The sequence below is a fragment of the Lissotriton vulgaris genome, chromosome 2_1, assembly GCF_964263255.1.
Source record: "Lissotriton vulgaris chromosome 2_1, aLisVul1.2, whole genome shotgun sequence".
In the NCBI taxonomy this organism is placed as follows: Eukaryota; Metazoa; Chordata; class Amphibia; order Caudata; family Salamandridae; genus Lissotriton; species Lissotriton vulgaris.
The window spans coordinates 1679522681-1679547311 of record NC_141687.1 but is presented as its reverse complement, the minus strand read 5'-3'; the positions used below and the strand labels follow the sequence as shown (position 1 = coordinate 1679547311).

At 45.2% G+C, this 24631-nt stretch overlaps 1 pseudogene; it reads left to right on the top strand.

Moving 5' to 3' along the window:
* The first annotated feature begins 9470 nt into the window (after positions 1-9470).
* On the top strand, positions 9471-23099 carry LOC147733080 (uncharacterized; annotated as a pseudogene).
* Positions 23100-24631: the final 1532 nt, after the last annotated feature.

Below are 24631 nucleotides of genomic sequence, written 5' to 3'. Positions count from 1 at the left end.
TTAACTTTATTTCATACCAAATCACCAACTTTATTCAACACAACCTGTAAGAAAAATAATACCACGTCATATGACTTTATTCAAAACAACTCGCTGTCCTCAGGGGCTGGTGGGTGGGTCAAAATTGGCTCTTCGTTCCATCTCGAGCTCACGTGCAACGGGGAGGTGCAGCTTCAGAGCACAGGAACAAGAGGATGCTTCCTTGGCTTGTTGCTCCTTTTATCCTTCTTCGGGCGGGCGTGGACCCACTTCCGATCCGCCTCCGGGGCGTGTCAAGCGGCGTCAGTGTCTAGGACAACCTACTCTTGGGCGGGAAAGGCGCGCCCCGGCTACGCCGCTTCGGGCATACCAGCCGAGACTCGCTTCCCGCCCAAAATGGCTTCCCGGGGGGATCGGGGTACTCCACCATACATTCGGGGGGACCGAGTGGTCGCCCCTTTCCATATGGCTGAGATACCCGCCACCCCCTCTCAACACAATCCCCATGAATGGGAACACGGAAACGGTTCTGAACTTTTGGAAGGCGGGAGGGAGTTACCCTCCCGGCCGTATTTATTAAAATATGAAACAAAATTAAAACATTAAAATAACAGTTTCATATCATGTACAATTTCATTTCCACATTACGATGTTCTTGGCTGACCTTAACACATCTCTAATACAAAGGTTCTCCTAGCCGATACTAAACATCCTGCAAATGCATTTCTCAAAATTGAAATTGTACATCCTAACATTACGGGCCAACGGCAAGGTCGTAACCGGTGTCAGATCCCTCAACCAGAACTCCCCCTCACTTGTGAGGGGCGGTCGCACAGAGGACTGTACCTTTGTGCCTACTTCCAATTTCCCTTGTCTTGACGGGGCCCCATGTTAACTCGACGCCATCTTAGTGGTCGTCCGAGGACTCGTGTGAGGTGTCTAGAAGGTAGCGTAGACTCCCCTCCCGCCCCACACAACTTACCACATCTGCCGTCGCAGATGTCCTGGCCCCGGGAAATTCCCAGGAGGGGCCCGCAGCCCCTCCTCCCCAGGGAGGGGCCTATGGCCACCTTCCCTTTCGGCGTCCCCATCCTTAGAGGGGACCGCCTCCCCGTTTGAGGGGCCAATGGCCGCCTCCCCCCGGGCGCTCCCATCCATAATGGGTGACGCCCCACCTCTAGGGATCTTCCAATTACTGCTCACCGATCATGACCTTACCGCCACCGGCCGGATAGTTGACCGGCTATCCGGCCCCCCCACAAAAACTCCTACTTAAAGGTCATGGCTGCAAACTCTTTAACCAGGCTACGAGGTCTCCTATGAGTAAAGAATTCCCCACCCGGGATTAATGGACCCCATCTTCTAGATACATATCGTCCCCCCTGATACATCCATGAGGAATCGAATGCAATGTACTTGTACGTAACAGTCTACCAAGTTTGTTATTCACTTTCTTCACTGAATGATTTATCGCAGACACAGAATTAGCCCCCCGCCACACCTTTCGTGGAATCATATGGGACCATGCAATCGTGCACCCCGGAACCCTTCTCGCCAGCCAACTTACTGTGGCTAATATCACCTCGAGAAGTACTCGTCACCCAGTGGTCACCAAATCATTGCCCCCAAGATGCACTATGATTATAGATGGCGGTGACCTTGTCCGCCCTAACAAACCCTCCATAAAAGTTTGAAACTGGTCAATACAGTGCCCGCCCCTTCCGTAGAAGGTCACCCTGTACCCGTATTCCCCAGCCATGTGAATCATGTCACCTGCTTTGAATACGTCTGCGGCAAGCCTCACGTATGAGTGACCCACGACCCACACCACTCTCTCCTCAGCCGGTGATCTTTGACCGCTGGTTCCCAGGTGTCGGGTCGACTGCACAGTCCGCCCCGCCTCGTAAGCTTGCAAAACTGTAAACCAAACAAAAACAAGAAGCGTGAGTGCATTGCATTAGCTTCACAACATGTGCAACCGCACATACCTTTTGTAACAATTCGAGGACCAACGCCCCAACTGTTTCACTTTTTCAACACTCAGACCCCTGGCTGTAGCCTCTGTAGCAGCCCCTATCCGAAAGGAATGGGTCCCAAACTCGCACGGGTTCAAGCCCGCAGCTGCGATTGCCATTGCAAACACCCGCTGGAACTGAAACCTAGTCAGTGGGGTGGCGTCGGCGTGCCTCAGCAAGGTTCCCCCCCATGATGCCGCCCTCTGCGCCAAATACTCCTCAACGCATGCAACCGGGCACATGGGAGATCCGGGAATCCGCTGAACCACTACACTGTCCCCGATCGCTCCCTGATCGGTCTTGGACCTGGCAAATGAGACTACCATTGTCTCCCCCTTAATTTGGACGTGCTCTCGGCACAGACCTCCCCCCGTATCCCGCTTGTTCCTTCTACCAGCTCGCTTACCCGCATAGCCCCATGGAATGCTAATGCAAAAGCGGCCCGGAATAGCACTGTCTCTGATTGAGATGAACATGTTGCCGGGAGTACGGACAACAACAGGGTCAACCTATCCAGACCTATCGGGTGCCTCTCATCAACTCTGCGACCCTCAAGGCGTTGCCACCCACGCAGCGCTTTTTGTACCAGAAAAGATGCTGTGGGGTCCTGGATACCATGAGCCCGTGCCATGAAAGAAATGGCGGCCCGGTGCCTATTGGCCGTAGCCACTGATTTGCCTGCCTGATGTAATGACAACAGAAAATTCAGGACATACTCCTCTTGGCCCCAAAGCTCCCCCCTAGCAGAACCCAAAAAGGACCAATAGGAACGGAACGCCCCTTCATATGCCTTCCTTGTCCTGGGTGCTAGACTCTCTCCCACGAGGTCTTGTAGTCCGGGGCACCGAGAGACCAAAGAGCTTCGGGAAATGGTGCCGCCACCGGGTCCGCTTTGGGCAGAAAACCCCAGAAGGCCTGCATACGGGAACGAGAAAGCGCATCAGCTGCCTGATTTAGCACCCCTGGCACATGTCTTGCCCTACAATGGACGTTTAGTCTCATACACAGCAGAACAATTTCCTTCAGCAATCTCAAAATCCACTTGCAGCGTGCTGCCTGACTATTGATACACTCAACCACGGTCATATTATCAGACCAGAACACCACAGAGCGATCACGAAACCCCTCAGGCCATGTTTTCAAGGCCACAAGAATAGGAAACAATTCGAGGAACCCAATGTTACCTGTGAGCCCACTCTCATGCCACCATGACGGCCATGTTCGGGCTGACCAGTGATTACCAAATATGGCGCCAAAGCCCATACTCCCTGCCGAGTCTGTCCACAACCCCAGCTCCTCGGAGGACACCGCTGGTTTGTTCCACATGACACGACCGTTGAAATCCGCCAGGAATGCCAACCATATGCGCATGTCCTGGCGAACCTCTGCCGAGAGCCTTGTGCGGTGGTGCCCTTCTTTAAGGCCGACCATGGCTTGTGCAATAGAGCGGGAAAAAGGGCGAGCCATTGGTATCACTCTAAGGGCAAAATTCAGCTGACCCACAGTCTGTTGCAACTGATGCAAATTTACCTTTGTCTCGCTAATACATGTTTCCAGCGAGGCCTTGAATTTCATTACCTTTTCCTTGGGCAACCGGAAGCAGCCCTCTTCGGAATCGAGCTCTATTCCAAGAAACTCGAGCGAAGTAGACGGCCCCACTGTCTTACCTGGTGCCAATGGCACGCCAAAGTGTCTCATGAGATCACAAAATTCATTCAAAGCCTGTGCACATTCCGAGTCCCCGGCTGCCCCCAGGAACAGAAAATCGTCAAGATAGTGCATAACATGCGTAAACCCCGTTATTCTTGTGAACGCCCACTGAAGAAAACTACTGAATTTCTCAAAATACGCACAAGAGATGGAGCAACCCATTGGCATACATTTATCCATGTAATAGCGTCCCTGAAACATGAAACCAAGGAGACACTGATCATCTGGGTGTACCGGGAGCAACCGGAACGCTGACTCGATGTCTGATTTGGCCATCCGCGCTCCGGGCCCCAGGCGATTCAACATGGCGACAGCCTCATCAAAAGATGCGTATCGCACTGAACAAACTCCCGGGTCAATCGCATCGTTCACCGAAAGACCCCTCGGAGCTGACAAGTTATGTATCAACCTGAATTCCCCTGGGTCCTTCTTGGGGACCACTCCCAGAGGCGAGCAAACGAAATTAGCAACGGGCGGCATGTCGTATGGTCCGGCAACCCGACCCCGGGTCACCTCTTTTCCAATTTTTCCTTGTACCACCGCCGTATTCTGCAGAACCGACAGTTGGTTCCTACATTGTGGTTTACCCTGAAAATCCCCCGCCGGGATGCGGAAACCATAAGAAAAACCATCTCGCAACACCCCAGCGGAGCTATGATCCGGGTATTTGTTCAGCCAAGGAATCATTGCCATGGTATCAACAGGAGTAGGAAGAGGCGCCCCTCGGACTATTTCAGACCTGCTTGGCGCCCCCTCTACTTCCCGTGTCACCCGTTTTGGCTCTGCACATGGTCTCGGGATGCGAGGACTGCCCGCACCCTGTACATTCATGCCTAAACTTGCATGACCCCTGGGGCCTTGTACATTTGCCTCTGTTAAAGCTCCAGCATGCCCCTTTTTTACCTGAGTTGCCATTATTCCTTGAGTGCTGATCATTGCTTGATCCCGCCCGAAAGGGGCCCCAGACGAGTGGCGGGAAAACTCGCCCCCATTTCCCCCCAACGATGGCGACTTCGCCATGCCTGACTTCTCCATTTTCTGCCAGGAAATGGAGTCGAAACAATCCCACGTCAGAGATGTGTCGTACTCCTTGGACTTACGAAATATGCTATCGTAACAAAACCATTGATTGCCATCATATGTCTGAGAAAATTCCATGATACGTGTCTGATACACGGCTAATTCCACCAACATTTCGGGCCTACGTTCCCCCATAATTGCAGTGAACATTCCAAACGCTCTGCCCCAATTACCTATCGATTCATCAACTCTGAAAGAGGCCATCTTGGCGCGCCAAACACTAGGGTGCAGAAACTCCTTTTGACTTTTTACATGCTCAATCTCATAGTGATCGGTCAGTAAGGAAAACATGTTTACATATTTCTCAGCCCATATCCTTTCTTTTACCTCCATCGGGATATGCTGAACAACTTTCTCCCTCCTTGAAGGTACCGATCCCTCCCCCGCTTTCGGCAATGGCTGCTTACCTGAACCGGTAGCCGTGACCGTAGTCGCTGCCGAACCCACGCCCGATACTGGTTGTTCCACGGGAGCCTGCGGGGAAACAAGAGGACATGGTGCTTTCGCAGCATCTTTCGATTGCCGCAACTGCTTCATTATCGCCCTGGCATCATCAGCCGTGGCCCCCTCGTTCTCTTTGCCCAACCATGCCGCCAACTGTGCAGCCAGTTCAGGAGGCATATCCTCCCCGTTCACGGGAGTGACTACAACCGGGATTGGTTGCCCCCCGTTCGGGACCGGGGTCGGGGCCTCGATCGGTGTGACCGGGTGCGCCGGGGGAGCCTCGGGAACCGGGGCCTCCCCCCCCGACGCTCCCTTCCTGGCCCTTCTACCACTCCCGGCAATGCTGGTCCGACGACTCGCTTAGGTCCCCCCGCACCATTCATTGCTGCCATCTGCTTCTTCATCTCGGCCATGTCTTTCACCAGCATGCGAAGCATCTGATCAGTCCCGACCCTCTTTCCGACCTTCTTGCCAGGCATCGTCCACGTATGATCCTCGAGGTCCTAGGGCAAGAAGCTCCGACTCACTGAAAGAATAAACACAAAAATTAAATCCTTCAAAATTGGCTCTTCATTCCGTCTCGAGCTCACGTGCAACGGGGAGGTGCAGCTTCAGAGCACAGGAACAAGAGGATGCTTCCTTGGCTTGTTGCTCCTTTTATCCTTCTTTGGGCGGGCGTGGACCCACTTCCGATACGCCTCTGGGGCGTGTCTAGCGGCGTCAGTGTCTAGGACAACCTACTCTTGGGCGGGAAAAGGCGCGCCCCGGCTACGCCGCTTCCGGCATACCAGCCGAGACTCGCTTCCCGCCCAAAATGGCTTCCCGGGGGGATCGGGGTACTCCACCATACGTTCGGGGGGACCGAGTGGTCGCCCCTTTCCATTCTGTTTCCAGGAAGCCTGAGTTGTCTCCTGGGGACCAGGGGACTAGATTACAAAACCCGACAAACCCAGTAGCAGTGTAGGTTCATACACACGCCCACCTCTACTCACAGCCTTGTAGTGGGAACCGTTAGACATGTGTCACACAGCTGTGGAGCCCTATGATGCACACTTCAACCCCTACCAGACACAACCCACAGAAGCCACTGCAACCATTTCTGGCAAGAATACAAACAATGCTTGATCCCATAAATCTCATGCAGGATTTATTTATTTATTTATTTAAATGCTTATAGAGCGCCAGAATCGAACCCAAGGGTTATCTCCGCGCTATGGCCGCAAGCACAGGTGACTGAATAGCAACAGTACCGGTGAACTGATGATGCGTAGTGAGGAGGTGGAAGGCTTATAAAGCAGTGGACAGATTGGTCTTTAGTGCTTTCCTGAATGTAAGGTGGTGGGAGATCTGTCTGAGGCTAAGGGGCAGATTGTTCCACAGAGTTGGCCCCACTGAGGAGAGGGCGCGGCCACCTTGTCTGGTCTTTTTAATGAAAGGAGAATTAAGCAGGAGCTGGTTGCTGGACCGTAGATCACGTTCCGGTCTGTAAGGATGAAATAGTTGGGCTAGGTAGCTGGGGCCATTTCCAAAAAGGCATCTGTGGACAGTACAACAGATCTTAAATTTGATCCGTTGGCGTACCGGGAGCCAGTGAAGTTCTCTCAACAGGGGTCCAGAAGGAGTTCTAGGGGGGGCGTTCAGAATCAATCTGGCCGCCGTGTTCTGGACCACCTGCAGCCTATTGATGGCATCCTCATTGGCTAGTATCAGGAGCCCATTGCAATAGTCAAGACGACTTATTACAAGGGTCTGTACCAGTGTCTTCCTATAGATGTCAGGTAAAAGAGGGAAGATACGTCTGAGTAAGCCAATGGTATGGAAACAGGCTCCAGCAATCACGTTCGCCTGATCCTTTAGGGTTAGGTTTTGATCCAGTTTCACTCCTAGGTTTTTTATAGTAGACTTTGGGGAAGGTACTGGTCCCAGGTCTTGGGGCCACCAGTCGGGAGACCAGAGCATGCTAGCTTTACCGAAAAGCATCACCTCTGTCTTCCCGACGTTGCACTGGAGGTAGTTGGAGGCCATCCAGTTAGAGATGGCCCTCATGCCTTCCGCAAAGTTTTCCCTAACATTAGCATTGAGGGCATGGAAAGTGATATGGAATATGATTAATATGTTGCTCACTACAGCCTACTTTTTTTGAACTGCTTTCTGGTCACTTCTCTATCCTCCATTGTGCGTTCTTGATTGTTGAACAAGTGCCTCCGACGGGGCCGGCATCACCTCAGTCAACTAAAGCATATTGCCCCTTTAGAAACCCCCCCATTCTTGGTAAGGGTTTCAAAACACTATCGTTTGCATATTAACTAGCTCTTCTGTGCTCCAATCTGATGGACTATGGCACCCTCTGCTGGCTGAATAGAAATATGTACTTACTGAAGGATACACTGTAACTACAAGCACACAACGTTAACCTAATCAAATCACACACACGTGATTCCCAAGAAGAGGGTAAAGCCAAAGCCCTTCCTTCCTGGAGATTCTCACATAATTTTATGACAAGACCGGAGGCTCCTATTATGCTTTTTAATCTTGCATTTATTGCAACAGCAGCCAGAAAGAGAATAAACTACAGTTCCCAGAGGTCCAAGAGACAACTGGGCCATGGGAACGTGAAAAAACGAGAGTACAGCAACCAATCAGCATCAAGTAAATAGATAAGAGGCCATACTGACTGCGCAGCTTCCTCTTTTCCTGCTGCTCGCAGTCAGATAAGTGCTATTATCTCTGCTCTCAGTTTTATGTTAATAATTAATTGTATTTCATTGTAATATTGTATTTCAGAGTGCTTACGCTTCGCCTTTGCGTTTATATATCGCGCTGCGGCGCGCTCGCCTTTCACGCTTCACGCGCTTTCATTGCCTTCGCACTCAGCCTGTCAGCTGTTTTCCTTCACCCCCCCTTCTCTTCACGTGCCGGTGGTTTCGTCCGGCTTTGTGCCCTCGCGCTGCTCGCGTGCTTCTGACCTCCCTGCTCCCTCGGTGCTCGTCGAAGCTAGGCGTGGGCGGAAAATCCGTTCCGCTCGCGGATTTTGCGGATTTTCGGGAAATCCGCAATCCGCGAGATTTGCGAATTTCCCGCAAAATCCGCAAATCCGCGAGCAGCGGATTTTGCTCGCACTGCTCGCACTGTTCGCGTGAGTTCGCGCCCCGCGAATAAGTGCAAAATTGCAGAAATACGATTTTAGCAAAACTGAAAGTAACTACTTACCAGGTTCAAAAGTTCAGGCTCATCATTAGTAGCCATTTCCTGGAGTGCTTCCTGAGGGGCCCCTCCAGAGTTCAGTTGCCAGTTGAAACTAGTATGTGACCCTGCTCTGAACCTCAGAATAGTTACACATATGCCACAAAGGTCCTGAATTACAGCTAAGGGAGACAAGCAGGAGCCAGGCTGGAAGTTAAAATCCATTAATCAGCCCCTAATTCATTATTGTCAGTTGGGGCAGGGCAGGTGTTGTAACTAATTTTGCAACAATGAAAGCACTTAGCAAGTGCAAAAGATCACTAATCAGGGCGCACTAAGGAAGCAGGTGCCAGCTAAAAAAATATTCTGTGACACATGAATCAGCCCCAAATTAATTCAGGTCACTTGAGGCAGGGAAGGTGTGCTTTGCTTTGCCGAAAATAATGTACACTGGACAACCAGAGGGTGTGGTGATGAAACAGAGGGTGGCATGGGTGGGCCAGAGGGTGGCATGAGTAGTCAGAGAGTGGCAGTGGTGACAGAGAGTGGCAGTGATGAAGAAGAGTGTCCCAAACAGGCTGGACACGTAGAAACAACAAGTTCGCGAAACTTGCGACCCGACAGGTAAGTTCGCAATTTGCGAAAGTGTACAAAACCCTCACGAACTGGCAGAAACACGGGCGAACACACAAAAAAAAAAAATCCGCAAATTCGCGGGAATTTGCGGATTTTGCGGATTGCGAATCCGCAAATCCGCAAAATTCGCGAACGCGAGATCCGCAAAATTCGCTCATGCTTAGTCGAAGCCTTTGTCTGCTCGGCTTCGTGTTCCTGCTCTGACACAGGCAGTCCTTCTCTCTCCTCAGACCCGCCCTGTTCACGCCCACAGTGCTGCCCGGCTCCTTAACCCTTTCCTGCCACTTTACTGTATTTTGCTTGGATATAATGGAACTTGACAGTTCCTCTGAAGAGGTTCCCTCCAGGAAGGATGGTGGCTCTTTCAAACAAGACTTAAGTACATTTATTAATAATTCTGTGGAACATGCTGTGGAGTTATCCATGAAACGCATGTCAAAGTAAATGGAAAATGTTATGCTCAGCCTTATGTCCAAGGTTTTGGCCCATTCTGCAGAGGATAGCAGAAAACGTAAGGTGGACCACTCTGCTTCTGTGCATACTAATAAAAAATCGTCACTTTTGATGGGCGAGTCCTTCTCGCATATGACTGAGGACGTAGTGCCTCCCAGGCCTCCTAATAAGGAGGGGTTTGTTGGTACCGAGGGCAAAAAGAAGCAAAAATCTAAGCACGCAGAGTCACCACTTAAAAAATTGGCAATTTCCACTGTCTTGGACACAGATGATGATATGTCTGATGCAGACGATTTACTCGATGTTTTTGATGTGGCTGACCCCCCTTCCCCCCTCCAAAATTCCCAAATCCGACTCTTTTGCTTTTGAACCAGTATTTGACTCAGAGGGTCTTCCCATGTTCGACCCTTCTTCCATTCGTCACCCTAAATCCACGGAATGGCTTCCCTCTCATCATGTGGGCGAATATATTTCGGCCCGTTTACGCCTTCCACTGGAGACTGCTGTGAGGTCTAGACTCAAGTCCAAGTGCCCTAAACCCTCTTTACCTGAAAATATCACACAAGTTCCCTCTATTGATCAGCCTCTCCTTACTTTTTTCTCAAAATTTGGCAAAGATCCCAGCAAAGGGGTTGACAAGGCATGGTCTTCCTGCCAGGACAATGTTTTGGATGTGTTGGGTCCTCTGGCCCGTATTCTGGACATGGTGGAATCCGCCCACCTTGAGGGTGCTGACCGCTCCGCGGAGGACATTTCCATGTGGGCTCAACGAGCTTTCTGTCTGTTAGGCAACGCCAATTCTGCCATTACCCACGCGCAACGTAAGGGACTCTTGATCAAGCTGGATCCGAAACTGGCCAATCTCGGCCCTATGGATCCGGGTCCCAAAGCCAATGGTCTTCTCTTTGGCGATAACTTGGTCCGCGACCTTAGCAGGTTTGTCTCTACCTTTGCGTCCCTGGATAAGGCGCAACAATCCATTAAAAAAGTTTTTGCATCTCGTGTTTTTGGACGGGCCGGACGAGGCAGGGGTCGCTCTTCCGGCCGTCCCTACAATCAAGGCTCCAGAGGCTCCTTCAATAACACCCAGGACTACAAGCCCCAATTCTACCCACAGCGGGGCCGTGGCTTCAAAGGTAGAGGACAAAAAACCTACCGCAATTCCAACTCTAACCAACAAGGTAAGCCCTTCTTCTTCCCCTCCTGTAGGGGGCCATCTAAGATTGTTCCTGTCAAAATGGCACTCCATAAGTTCAGATCCCTGGGTTCTCAACACTGTTCAGGGCTACCTCATAGAGTTCTCTTCTCCTCCTCTCCAAACCTCTTCCTCCCCCCCACTCTAGTCTTCTCTTCCCATATGGCCACTCTAATCTCAAACGAGATTCATACTCTTCTCCAAAAACAGGCCATTCAGATTTTTCCCTTCGACTCTTCCGGCTTTCTAAGCTCCATTTTTCTAGTTCAAAAGAAAAACAAGAAACTGCGTCTTGTCATCAACCTCAAGTGGTTCAACCAGTTTGTGATTTATCGTCACTTAAAAATGGAGACTATTCTCCATTTACGAGAAACCCTTCGCCCAAAAGATTGGATGGTTCGTTTGGACCTTCAGGACGCATATCTCACAGTTCCTATTCATCAGTCCCATTGGAAGTTTCTTCAGTTTCAGTGGTCAGGAGTGACCTATTGTTTTACCTCTCTCCCCTTTGGTCTTTCTTCCGCACCATGGTGCTTCACAAAACTCTAGAAGCCAGTGGTTGCCTTTCTCCGCTCTCTCGGAATCAGACTTATCATCTACCTGGACGATATTCTGATTCTGAATTCCGACAGACTTTCTCTTCTGTCCGATCTTCAAATGACTCAGTCTCTTCTTCTGGACCTGGGATTTCTCGTAAACACGGAGAAGTCCTCCTTGACTCCGTCTCAGAACATGGAATTTCTTGGGTTCCTTGTGGACTCGGTGGCCGCTTCTCTCCTCCTGCCTCTCTCCAAAGTTTCCAGAATCAAAGCGGAGATTGCCTCTGTTCTTCAGTCGTCCCTTATGTGCCTCAGGTCTTTGGCCAGGATCGTCGGCCTTCTATCCTCCTCCATCCAGGCCATTTTCCCAGGTCCTCTCCATTATCGCGCTCTTCAGCGCCTAAAAATCAGACATCTTTATTTTATTTAGAATGTTATATAGCGCGTAGTTACCCTCGGGCCTCCCAGCGCTTGTCCAGGCAACACCAATATCCACAGAGCCAGATCAGATACATCACATGGGGAATAGGTGTGTTTTCAGAAGCTTCCGAAAACAAAGAGTACCAGACTCTAAGCGCATCTTCAATGGAAGCGCGTTCCAGAGAGTGGCTGTGTGGACCGAAAATCTTCTACTACCAGTACAGGCTTTATGAACCCTGGGAACCTGGAGCAGATATTTCTGATCAGAGCGCAAAGCTCTGTTAGCTTTATAAGGCACCACTAACTTCCTTAGAATGGAAGGTCCTTTCCCCTGGAGGATTCTATGTGCTGTACAGAGAGCTTTCAATTTAACCCTCTCCTGCACTGGGAGCCAGTGCAGTGACTTCAGGGCAGGTTTAGCTGACTTTCTCCTTGGCACTTTCGTCAGCATCCTAGCCGTGGCGTTTTGGACCCGCTGAAGCTTGCTGAAAGTTGCTTCAGGGGCGCCAAGGAAAATAGCGTTACAATAGTCGAGCGAATCAGACATCTTCGTCAGGGCCTTGCCTATGCAGATCTTGTCGCCCTAGACCAAGAGTCCCGCACCGAGCTTCAATGGTGGATAGACCATTTAGATCGGTGGAACAGACACACTATCTTCGCTACTGCCCCAGATCTTGTATTAGAATCGGATGCAAGCCTGTCGGGTTGGGGCGCCCGATGTGGACCAATCTCGAGTGGAGGTACATGGTCCGCAGAGGAGTCCAAGTTGCACATCAATTGTTTAGAGATGCTTGCAGGTTCCTTTGCGATCCAAAGCCTTTCCAAAGACAGAATCAAATGTTCCATCCTTCTCTGCATGGACAATGTTTCTGCAGTTCGCTATATCAATCATCTTGGCGGGACCAGGTCCAAGCCTCTGGAGGATTTAGCGAAAAGTCTGTGGGAATTCTGCCTCTCTCATCATTTCTCCTTAACAGCGGAATATCTTCCCTGAAATCTCAATTTGGTAGCGGATTGGCACTCCAGGTTCCTCCACGATTCGAGCGATTGGATGCTTTGTCCCTCCGTTTTCCTGTCTCTTTTCCCGCCTCAACTGTCAATTACCCCAGTTCTTCAGTTGGCGGCCGGACCCTCTGGCCCGCGCTACAGATGCATTACTTCAGGACTGGTCTCATCACCTCAATTATGCTTTTCCTTCCTTTCTGATAATCAGCAGAGTTCTGTCTCAAGTTCGTCATCAGGTCACTTCTCTGGTACTGATTGCCCCCTTTTGGCAGGCTCAAATCTGGTTTCCCTCCTTGTTGGAGATGGCAACAGACTTTCCTGTTCTGCTTCCTTCTTTCGACGACCTGCTTCTCAATCCCCTGGGCCTTCGCCACAGCCTCATTCTGGACAACTCCTTGACTCTGTCAGCCCGGAGAGTTTCCGGCCTCCCCCTCCTAACATCCTCATTTCACAGGAAGCTGCTCTCTTCATCAATCAGGCCTGGGCCCCTGGGACTTCCAAAGCATACATATCCGCCTGGTCTCTTTGGGCAAGCTGGTGTTTGGAAAGGGATATCGATCCCCTTTCACACCCTCTAAATTTTATAATCAATGTTCTTGCCTCTGAGGCCAGCTCAGGTAAGGCCTACCGTACCATCAACCTTTATCGCTCTGCGATTTCCCTCAACCATGTTCAGACTGATGACAAACCAGTTGGAGCTCATCCTCTGATTTGTCGCCTCCTCAGGGGTGTTCGATGTGCTAAACCTCCGTTGGCTAAGTATAACTTTTTATGGGATCCTTCCGTAGTTCTTAAACTGTTCATGAATTGGCCTGCAGATTCTAACTTATCTCTCAAAATGTTATCTGCCAAGCTAACTATGTTGCTTTGTTTGATTTCTATCAAAAGAGTCTCAGATGTTAGAGCTTTAGATATTTCTTCTCAACAATTTTCCCCTACAGGTGTTCTGTTCCAGATTCGCAGGAGAACTAAAACTAATTTGGATTCAGTGTTTTATCCTTATTTTCCTGACCAACCACAATTTTGTGTGGGACAATGTTTGAAAGTGTATGAACAAAAGACCGCTAATCTCAGAGTGTCCTCTTGTTCCCAACTGCATATTTCTTTCCGTAAACCTCACCTTCCCGTCTCTTCCCATACCCTTACCAGGTGGGTTTGTTGGGTAATGTCTCTGTGGTAACTAAGTCCAGCGGAGTTGAGGTATTCAAGAGGTATTTATTGAGATGTTAAGTAATCAGGAATAAGTCAAGAACAAGAACCCACCAGGAGCCACCAGCAGGCAGCTCAGCCCCATCATAACTGTGTGTTTCTTTCAACCTCCACCCAACATTCTATGATGAATCACAGTGCAGAGGCATTCCAAAGGCATTCCACTAGAAAGCATGAAGTGGATATAGGCATGCATAGAAATATGCCATAGTAGAATATAACATACCTCCTTTTCTTCGACAACAAAATAGAGAACATAGGAACCTAGAACATGAAATTAAGAAAAAGCGAACCGATCATAACGAGCTGACACACCCACTGGCCAGACAGATGTGACAGGAAGAAATGAACAGCAAGAAGCATAGAAACTACAGAGAAGATAAGAATGAAAATAGATCAGATACATTCCCACTCTGTAAACACAAGACAAAGCAAAAGCGAAAGAACACCCAGATAAGAGGCGTGAGACAGAAAAGCAGAAGGGCATGAATAGGAACTGAGACAGAAAAGCAGGAGGACCTAAATAGGAACTATTCTTCCCTTTCTTCCCAACAAAAACATAAACGTGGAACAGACAGGTAGCAAGACTGGAACACAAGAAAAGTAAGAGCTTCCATTCTCCTCCACAGAAAATAACGAGAAAGAGAACAAAAAGAACAACCCAACAATCACTCCAGACACACCCACAGGTAAGGAGAGTATGAAACGGTGAAACATTGAGTATATTATGGAAATACCAAACAGAAGCAGAGAAAAGAACAAATAAAGATCTTTCATACCACCTTGTTCAACAGCATTAATAAACAAGTTGAATAGATATTGAGAGATTTGGAAAAGAACCTCATAAACAACCTGTAGAAATTATTATTGAATAACATTAAAACATTGAAAGGCTGCAATAGAAATTACATCCTCAAAAACATTGAGATGGAGAATCCTCCATGTCGACAACCTCTGAAGGACAAACATTGAAATATTGAAAGGCAGCAATAGCAATTGAAAACCTTAAAAGTCACACATTGAAAACATTAGAAAATCCCTTGAACGTGACTATTTGAAAAACGTGAGTATGTCGAAAAGTACCACAATGTAATCCCAATGATGGGAACACAACTGCACTGGATGCAGATTTGATGCACATTTGAAAAAAAAACACATGTTCGTATGGACAAACACAGATAAAAGTGAAATTGAAAAGATGCAGACATCTCTGAAAGTAAATCTTGCAATCCTTGTACGCAACCAGCATACATTGAAATAGAAAAATGTTGCACCAATTGAAAATATTAAAAACAGCAAAATATTAACTTTTGAAAATGTGCAACCTCGAAAATATTTTTAAACACTAGATGGCAGCATAGCATTGAAAACTTGAAATCATGACCGCAAGAATGTACAATTTAAAACAACGCTGCATTCAGAGAAAGAAAGGTCACCTCTGAAACGAAATGAAAATGTATAATAAAACTTGCAGAAGGTCCAACAATACATCCGATATCATGCTGTTAATTCGTTCTGTGAGTGCACAACAAACAAAATACGCGCTAACTAGGGAATACACTAGAAATCTTTATTTAAGTAGGTTCCTATAACCCCGGAGCTCGATCTTTGCCCCCGAGCAATGCATCTCAATTATACAGAACAGAAATTGCAGATCCACAGTACCTTCTCGTCGGATGTCCCGGATGGCAGTAAAAATTGAAATGTACACTCGGCGGTATAAAGCCATAAAGGAAACATCATTACCAACATTTCTGGCAGACTACCGACCCAAATTGTGACCTCCACACCGGAAGACCACAGTGTGCATGTTGAATTGAAGCCACACTGGGAGCGTAACAAATAAACTTTGAATACCAACTTTAAAACGCTGATTTGAAGAAGATGGCGGCACGCTGTTACGCCACAGCCGGATGGCTCACGGCCAGAGCGTGTTGGACGAAGACAACAGGAAAACTGCAGCCAAAAGAAAGCGCAACGTCATAGAAGACCTTCAATAATCCCTAGATGCATTCCACACACGTCATCAGAAGGACGGCAGACAGGAAGGAGAGAAGATCGCTGCTGACCAACCGTCAACCAACGGACATCGGACACAGGAAGGTGAGTAAACAAGCATGCAGCATGCTGAGCAAGGAACTATTGTAGAAATTGAAGAAACACTGTAAAAGCATAAGGAACAGATTTGTACTGTCAGAACCAAGTAGTTCCCTTATTGAAATGAACAAAATGTTCACAAGATACTCCTCTGATAGTCTATAAGCGTTTGTTGAGGCAGGAACCTTGCTAGTTATCTTGCTTGATGAAAAGTTGTCGTTGTGAAATCAAATTTTGAGACATGAAATGAGGAATCTGGCAATAAAAAAGTTGGGGGCGACTGGTGAAATGGTCACTGGTGGGTCTCGGTGCCAGAATTAGTATTTGAAAATTTGATGGAGTTAGAAATAAATGACATTTTAAAATACCTTGCCTCCTTGATGAAAATTTTGACAGGCTTGGTGTCTTGAAAGTAGATTTCTTGAGTTGAACACGTAGGTAGGATCAATTCGTCGCCATCAAAATGTAGTAACTAAGTTCAGCCGAGTTGAGGTATTCAAGAGGTATTTATTGAGATGTTAAGTAATCAGGAATAAGTCAAGAACAAGAACCCACCAGGAGCCACCAGCAGGCAGCTCAGCCCCATCATAACTGTGTGTTTCTTTCAACCTCCACCCAACATTCTATGATGAATCACAGTGCAGAGTCATTCCAAAGGCATTCCACTAGAAAGCAAGAAGTGGATATAGGCATGCATAGAAATATGCCATAGTAGAAAATAACAGTCTCTTGCCGGTATTGACGTCTCTGTTTTCGGAGCGCATTCGGCCAGGGGAGCCATGGCCTCTAAGGCCATTTGGTCCGGTTCCCACTTGGAGGAGATTCTGAGATCAGCTGATTGGTCCAATGACAGTGTTTTCCGCATATTCTATTGTAAACCTATTCCTTCTGTTGCTTCTGATGTTATTAATATGCATTGAACAAGCAAAATAGGAGCCTCCAGTCTTGTCATAAAATGTAGATTTTCCGAGTTATTATGACGGAAAGTCTTAATTTTATTAAAGACACGGAAGCGAGTATTATCCCACCTCTGCACTACTAATTTGTGTTCTCCCTCCCTACAGCGAATCCGGCCTTGCCACCTGCTTCATCATAAGAGGTCTTCCCTCCATTGTCTTCGTGCTTAGCCCTTGTGGACTTCCTCTGCTCTCCCGGCTCCTTCTCCAGATGCTCAAGTTGGACTTTGGCCTTGGCTCCCTGTGATTCAAGATGTCTGTTCCTGGACTTTGGCTGTTTCTATTGTTCTTTCTATTTTTCCCTTGTTCAATGTTTTTATCCGACCAGCTCGTCAGCGAAAAGAGGAAGCTGCACAGTCAGTATGGCTTCTTATCTATTTACTTGATGCGGATTGGTTGCTGTACTCTCGTTTTTCCACGTTCCCATGGCCCAGTTGTCTCCTGGCCCTCTGGGAACTGTAGTTTATTCTCTTTCTGGCTGCTGTTGCAATAAATGCAAGATTAGAAAGCATAACACTCGCCTCTGTGTCTTTAATAAAATTAAGACTTTCCGTCATAATAACTAGGAAAATCTACATTGTCTACCGATGGCTGCGCTGTCAAGTCAGGCCATAAAAATTGCTTCTCATTTTAAACCAACTTCCAGTGGCGGCTAGTATCTATCAGAAAGGGGGTGGGGGCCTGGCAGGGTGAGCAAGCGCAAATAAAAACAATATATACAATAATAAAAAATAAACACTTACTGAGACGGATTTGCACCAGACCTCTTCCTTCCTCTTCTTTCTCCTTCGGCAGCCCGGCCACCGGGAAACTCCTTTGACCAATACTGGAGCTGCTCTCATACCACGAGCGCAGCGCTAGGATTGGAGGGAGTGATCTCATTCAGTGCTCCATACCACTCTGGAGGCTTTGGCTTGCTCAAACCCAGCTTTTTAAAGACAGCTGGGTTAGGGATAATTAAAGTGTGCATGTGTGGTGGGTCCTCACAAGACGGCGGGCTAAAAAGCCATACTCACTTTAAATAGTGCATTTCAAAAACCACCCACCTCTCTGCTGTTGTCACTCAGCAGTGGCCCTGCCCCTGTCCTGGTGCTCCTTTCCGACGGGAGATGAAAAATTAAATGGTAATGAATTACCATTTTATTTTTCAAATAGAGGGGCTTTGAGAATGATTTAAGTGGGACACTGCTCCTCCACTTCAACGGATGAGCCGCCCCTGCCAACTTAAAATGTATCAAACAATGCTTTAAGCTTGACTGATCATGTAGCCAGTCCTTCTGAAGCACACTGAGGTGACAGGTTTCTTTCAGGAATCTTTAAAAAATAGCGTCACTTTTGATCATTCTGTGTTGACGGTCACCTCTGGCATACAGTGTGGTGCTGTTAAAACTCTTTGGGGTGGGTATCAGGTTCCATAAGCACCCAACATGTCAAGTAGATGGAATATAGTTTAAATGCAGATTTTCAAGTTGTGGACTTGATCAACATGGTTCCAACGAAAGAAACAATCATTTTGTTACGTTTTATTACATGGCCAGTGTGTCTGAAAGCCCATTAGAGCTGCACGTATGAGCTCTCGTGGTGAGACATGGCTAGAGATGATATCTGGTAGTGAAGTTTTGGGGTTGAGATTTGGTGACAATCTCTAATCAAGGGGCGGATTCACTTTTTGTGGAAAAACCTGGTGTTGAATTCTGGACTGTGGCAATCTCTCATCGTGAACTTTAATGATGAGTCCTGTTGGTAATATCTGGAGGTAAGCTCTTTTTTTCCTTTCAGACTGCATTGAGTGAAGGCAACAGAAAATGTATTTAATATTAAAATATATGTCAAGTGTTCTGTATAGCATTGTGTGACATATTTCAATTTGTAGTTAGCTTATAGGTGACAATTTCTTGCTTTATGCATAAGACACAGATCTCAAGCAGAAATGTGGTACACTGTTCAGAATTGTCTTATTTGAAAACGCACAGACAACCCACAGAACTTCATTCCTGTGCTCCCTTTAATCATTAATGTGATTATTCAATGCTTTCAATATTGGTTTCTAATGATTATTAATTAATATGCATAGTGCCTCTGGCACATTGCCCTCATATGTACCACAGATCTGTGGACAAATAACCCAAGAGACTATATTTCCCTGCATTTCAGAAAGGCTCAAAATAGTTTTTTTGTTTACACTTCCATTCTCTTTGTTGCAAACTCTTGTCTCATTTACAACACAATTCGTTAATGGTATATATTCATTTAGACTAGGCCTGGGCGTAATTTTTAATTTCGCCTGCAAATTGGAGGAATTTGGCGACTCCACATTATTCTTCTAACTTGGAGTCCTGGCCAAATTCTGCCAATCGCCATGTGATGGAATCTATTTCCTGTTCAAGCAACATGATGACACTAAGAACAACAAGAGGCTCCAGCAAGTAAGCTGTTGTGTGTGAGCAGGATTTGGCATGCCCTACCAGGATTTCCAGTCGCTAGAAATTCTTCTGGTGTGATTTTCGATAGCGAGTGTTTGCTGGAGCGATCGCAGTCAGAGTGCTACTTCTCAAGTAGATTTATTACTCAAGCGGTATCAAAATCAGCTCATTTACCGCATGGCACCATTTGCGCTGATTTCTTAGGTGCAGAAGGAGCTATGGGAGCTAAATCGGGACACAACATGCTTTTTTTCTACCTTTGGTGGAGCTCTGCCGAATCTTGCTGAGTTTTTATGTAACGCTGCAGAATTCCGCAGAGTGAACTCACGCAAGTTCCGCCCATCCGTGATATAGACTTTTATGATAGAATTCATGGAATTTATTTACTGTGAAAATCCAACATCACTTTTATGTATTATTAAATTCCTCTAAAACCTTTGAATGTTTTACTTCATTTTTCCTAAGAACAAAACTGAGAACTTCATCCCAATACATTTTGGGCTTGTACACTTCTTCAGGATAGAATCCTACAATGATTAGAACGTTTTAAGCAATATAACATTTATCTCATGGCATATAATCATGGCTCATGTGAATGTAACCACTCCCATTTCAACCTCTGTCTATGTTCATAATCTTTATTGTTTGATTAATTAAAATCTTACACTGAGAAAATATACATGTAATAATCCGGTATAAAACAGATAAAACAACAAGAGTAAAAAGTGCAATATTTTTTAACTGAGTTACATTTGATAAAATTAATTTCATAGTATATTTTAATATATATCATACAGTACTTATAGCTTTTAAATTGTGCTCTTCTTATTTTGTTCCCATTCCTAATAAAAACTTTACAATAGCGTAATTCATAATGGTATAATCGGAGTGAAGACATATTATCAAAGCTTGCCTACATGTCCTTACTCCTCGATCATTGAACAGTCTCTTGAGTATGGTTCTTCTTTCAATTTCCAGTTCAGGACAGAGACACAATAGGTGCAAAATGTTCTCCTCTCTTGATTTACATAGCCTACTTAGTGTGTCCTCTTCTGACTTTATCCATGAGGGAAGATGGCATAGGCCCGGTAATACACCTAAAGGTTTCTTTTAGGAAAATATATTTTTATTTATCAACAACAACCATGGTGTTTCTAAGTATGGTTGAACCTTCTTTTTTGGAAACCCATTTATTATTGGCCATGCACGTTTTCTTTTTGCTAATATGTCTTTATTACTTAACAGCGATAGATGATTTGTTATTTTGTTGATTGCTTTTTTTAATGATTGCGAAGATATTGTAGTTCCTCAGATATGCATTACCTCAAATTCTTCTAACGCTATATTTAGGCATTTCCAGGCCTGTTATTTCCTGTTTTGACTTTTTTCCTGCCATAATAGTTGGGTCATTTGATTCTCATGATCATTTTTTATTCTATTCCATACTTAAAAAAATTGACCTTTTCTCGCATATAGCTGGTTATTTAGGCCAAACTCCAACCTTAGTTGCGCTGGAGATGCATTATTAGGCAGATGTAAAGTTTTTGAGACCGCATTATTGATGATCACAGTGTCTTTCCTACTTAGAGCCTTACTACCATATGCTAAGGTAGGTTGCAGCTTTGGTGATATAATCTTTAAAAGGGGACGGTAAGTCAAATCACTTAATGATTTCTGTAGGATCCTAAATGCTGCTGTTAATGCATTTGCTTTCCTTTGAATGTAAAATTTTTGCGGGAGAAAATGTCCATTATCATTGAATAAAACTCACAGGTATCTGTATGATTCTACTTGTTCTAATTGGACTTTTTCCAGAAAGCATTTGGATTTATGTTTTATTCTTGAGTTTTTAGTAATCACCATAACTTTAGTCTTTGTTTCATTTATCACCTTCCTGTTTTCTTTTGAGTACAATGATATTCGATCTATTAGACGTTGTAACCCACTTTTGTATGACTTAAGCGGATGACATAATCTGCGTACAGCAGGTTAGATATTTTTGTTTGTTTGCTAGTTTAGGCGGGTGTGCATTTATTTAATTCAATACATCAGTAAGATCTGGAAAAATAGGTTACACACCCTTGCTTTAGTCCTGCTGTCGTTAACATTTCCTTTGTTAGTGTCAGGCCGTCCCCCATCCGCACTCTAACCCAGGTAACTGTATACAAAAGTTGAATTAATTTTAACAGTGGCACTGGAATGTCTTGCTTCTGTTATTTTCTACACAGATATTGTCTGTGCAGGCAATCAAAAGCCGATCTAAAATCGACAAAAAATATTAGGGTTGTTTAATTAAAATAGATCTATCCATTAGTACCAATAGGGCTAATATATTTGTAGTGGTTCCTAGTCCTTTAATAAATCAGGTTTGATGAGGCGGAAGTATCTGCTATCCTTTGCCCAATCCGATAGATTTGAAAGTAAAACCCCCGCAAACAATTTGGCATCTGTGTCTTAAAGAGTTATTAATCGATAATTTTCCAGGTGGGCCCAATTTCCTTTCTTATGAATAGGGGATATTAGCGACCCTCTCCGCGGTTCGGGTACTGTCCATGTCCGTGCTACTTCTTTAAAAACTTAGTTGAGAGGTTCTGAACATAGGTCCGGGTCTTCCTTGTAAAGGGCAAATGGAATACCGTTGGGACCTGGTGCCCCATCTTTTTGTTTCTTTATTAGTTTACACACTTGAGGCTTTGTTATAACAATTTCAAAGTCACTTTTGTAACTTAGTGTATCCATCCTGTTCTGATTGCCATCCTAATTCATTATTTTCCCATCTGAGTTTAAATGTTTTACCAGAAAATTAACCCATTCTTGTCCAGTTAATACAGATGCTAGCACAGATTTATTAGGTCTTACTAGACCATTTGTAATTTTCCAAAATTCCCTTGAGTTTGTTTGGTTACAAGAATAAACATTTTTTGTTCACAGATCAGGCTTAGCTTGGTTTCTTTTGTTCCAAATTTGTTTCCTCAAATTGTATTGATATTTTTTAGTCTAAATGATACTTGCTTATTGTAAGGGAACTTGGTTAACTCCCTCCTGAGATTGTTATGAGCCCTTCTCGTTTTCCTTATTGTATAGGTTAAATTGATATTGTTTTTCCTTTTTTCCATTTGTATCACTTGTTTCTTCTTAGCTTTAGGTAGACAATCATAGGGTTTGATGGTTTACGTCTGGCCTTGTGTTGTCACATACGATTGGTGTTTTGTACTAGGCAAATTTGTAGTGATTATTTGCTGACTGTGATCACTATCCGGCACCATCCTCAGATAATACGAGGTAAAATTGTTCAAGATGTTCTGTGATACAATCGTATAGTCAATTTGTGACTTTGAATTATGTGAATGAAATGTTCATGCAAGTGGTGAGTCTAGCGGGAATCTCCCATTTAATATTCGTAGTCCCATTGCTTCTATATCCTTGACAAAATGTGTTCCTACTTACTTTCTCTAGATTTTATTTCTGAGTCGAATGTCTGCTCAGGGATTGCCCATTGATGATATTGTGACTGTGTAATACCGTCTCCCATAAAGGTACTAACAGATTTAAATTAAAATCCCCTATAAGTATAAAATCTACAAATGGGTCATCCATCATTTGTTCCAACAAAATCTAGTAAGGGTAGCATTGATCAGTCTTAAAGGTTTTTAATTTTACTTGATTAGTTGCTTTAAATTATAACTTTACCGTTTGGAAGTTACCTTTATTTGTATCTTGTTGCTCATGTTTCTCTTTTAGGTCGATGGATATGAATATTTTTAAACCCCCACTAGGGTGACCATATTTATGTTGCTTAGTTGTGGGCTTGTAATCACCTTTATATCCCTGTAAAATAATAGGGTTGACTGCCAATGTTTCCTGTAGTAAAATTATCTAATAGGAATTAGACTTAGAGTTTAAGTGTGCGTTATTTACCTTGTTACATACCCCATTTATGTTCCATGAGCACATCCTTAATGTTTCACTGTCCTTATTTGCTTCTTTTATTGTGCATTTTTCTGTGTTCTGTCATGGATCATTATTACCATGTAGAGCAATGGATATCCATATTTCATTTATTCCTGTTGCCTTTTCTACGTTACTTTGAGTCAGTGCCATTTCGACACCACGATCTGATCATCCAAGGGGATTTTTTAGTATAGAAATGACCTGCTCATTATTCTTTCTTTTTTTTCCTATCGGACTCTCTTCTTTGATAAGAGGGGTTGGATATACCTTTGGAACTGACTTGCTAATTTTTATCCCCCAGCTATGAAAGATTTATTTTTTAATCATAATTCATTCCGCTAAAAAGACAGAAGTTACAGTTATCAAAGTCAGTGTCTGGCTGCCTTCCGTGTTTGATAAGAATCCAATACATTCAATATTTTTACTTGTCATATTTGCTAATGATGGGATAGACTTAACCCCTTCGGTGCTCACGACGGGCCCCGGCCGTCACGCGTCACGGTGGGCATGTGAACACGACCGCCGGGGGCCATCCAAATCTCATCTCATTAATTTTACCACACAGCGGGAGAATTAACACCGCATGCAAGGGGTTAAAGAGGAGAAGAATGTTTTCTCAATTCAGTGTGTCTTGATTACCTCTGGAGTCATATACTGGTTTAAAAATTAATTGTACTGTCCCATTAGTTGGTAACTCTTTTTTTATTTTTTCATCAATATCTTGTAGGTCCTTATTTGTGACTTGTTTGTCGTCACCATTTCTTACAATAACCAAGTGATCCATTTTGATACGTACCAGGTATCCACAGTTTGTTCTGACATATCGTTTTGTTTCACGAATATATAGTTTGGTTTCTTTATCTGGTGTTCTTGGTTTTGCGAATTTTGCTGGTCTGAAATTGAGTTGTATTCAAACTTGGATTTTGGACTGTATTATGATTCAATTGGAGTGACCTTTGTACTACCAGGCCAATATATATTTGTACCTCCTCTTTTTTTTTTACCAAATCTTTGGATTTATGAGGAATTGATACACTCTTTGCTTGTTCCATCTTTTCAGGCAATACACTTTTTATATCCACAGTTGTCTGTTCTATAATGCAACCGTTCCCCTGAAGCCTATCTTTCTTTTCCCTTGGTCTAATTTTTTCCCCCTCTTTCCCAGGTTTGTTGGAGTATTGCCAGATTTTGTCCGATGTAATAGCTAAATTTGTTTGAGTACATTTTTGGTCAATCAATCAATCAAAGCATTTACAGAGCGCGCTACTCACCCGTGAGGGTCTCAAGGAGCTGTGGAGGAGGGGGGAGGGTGCTGCTACTGCTCGAACAGCCAGGT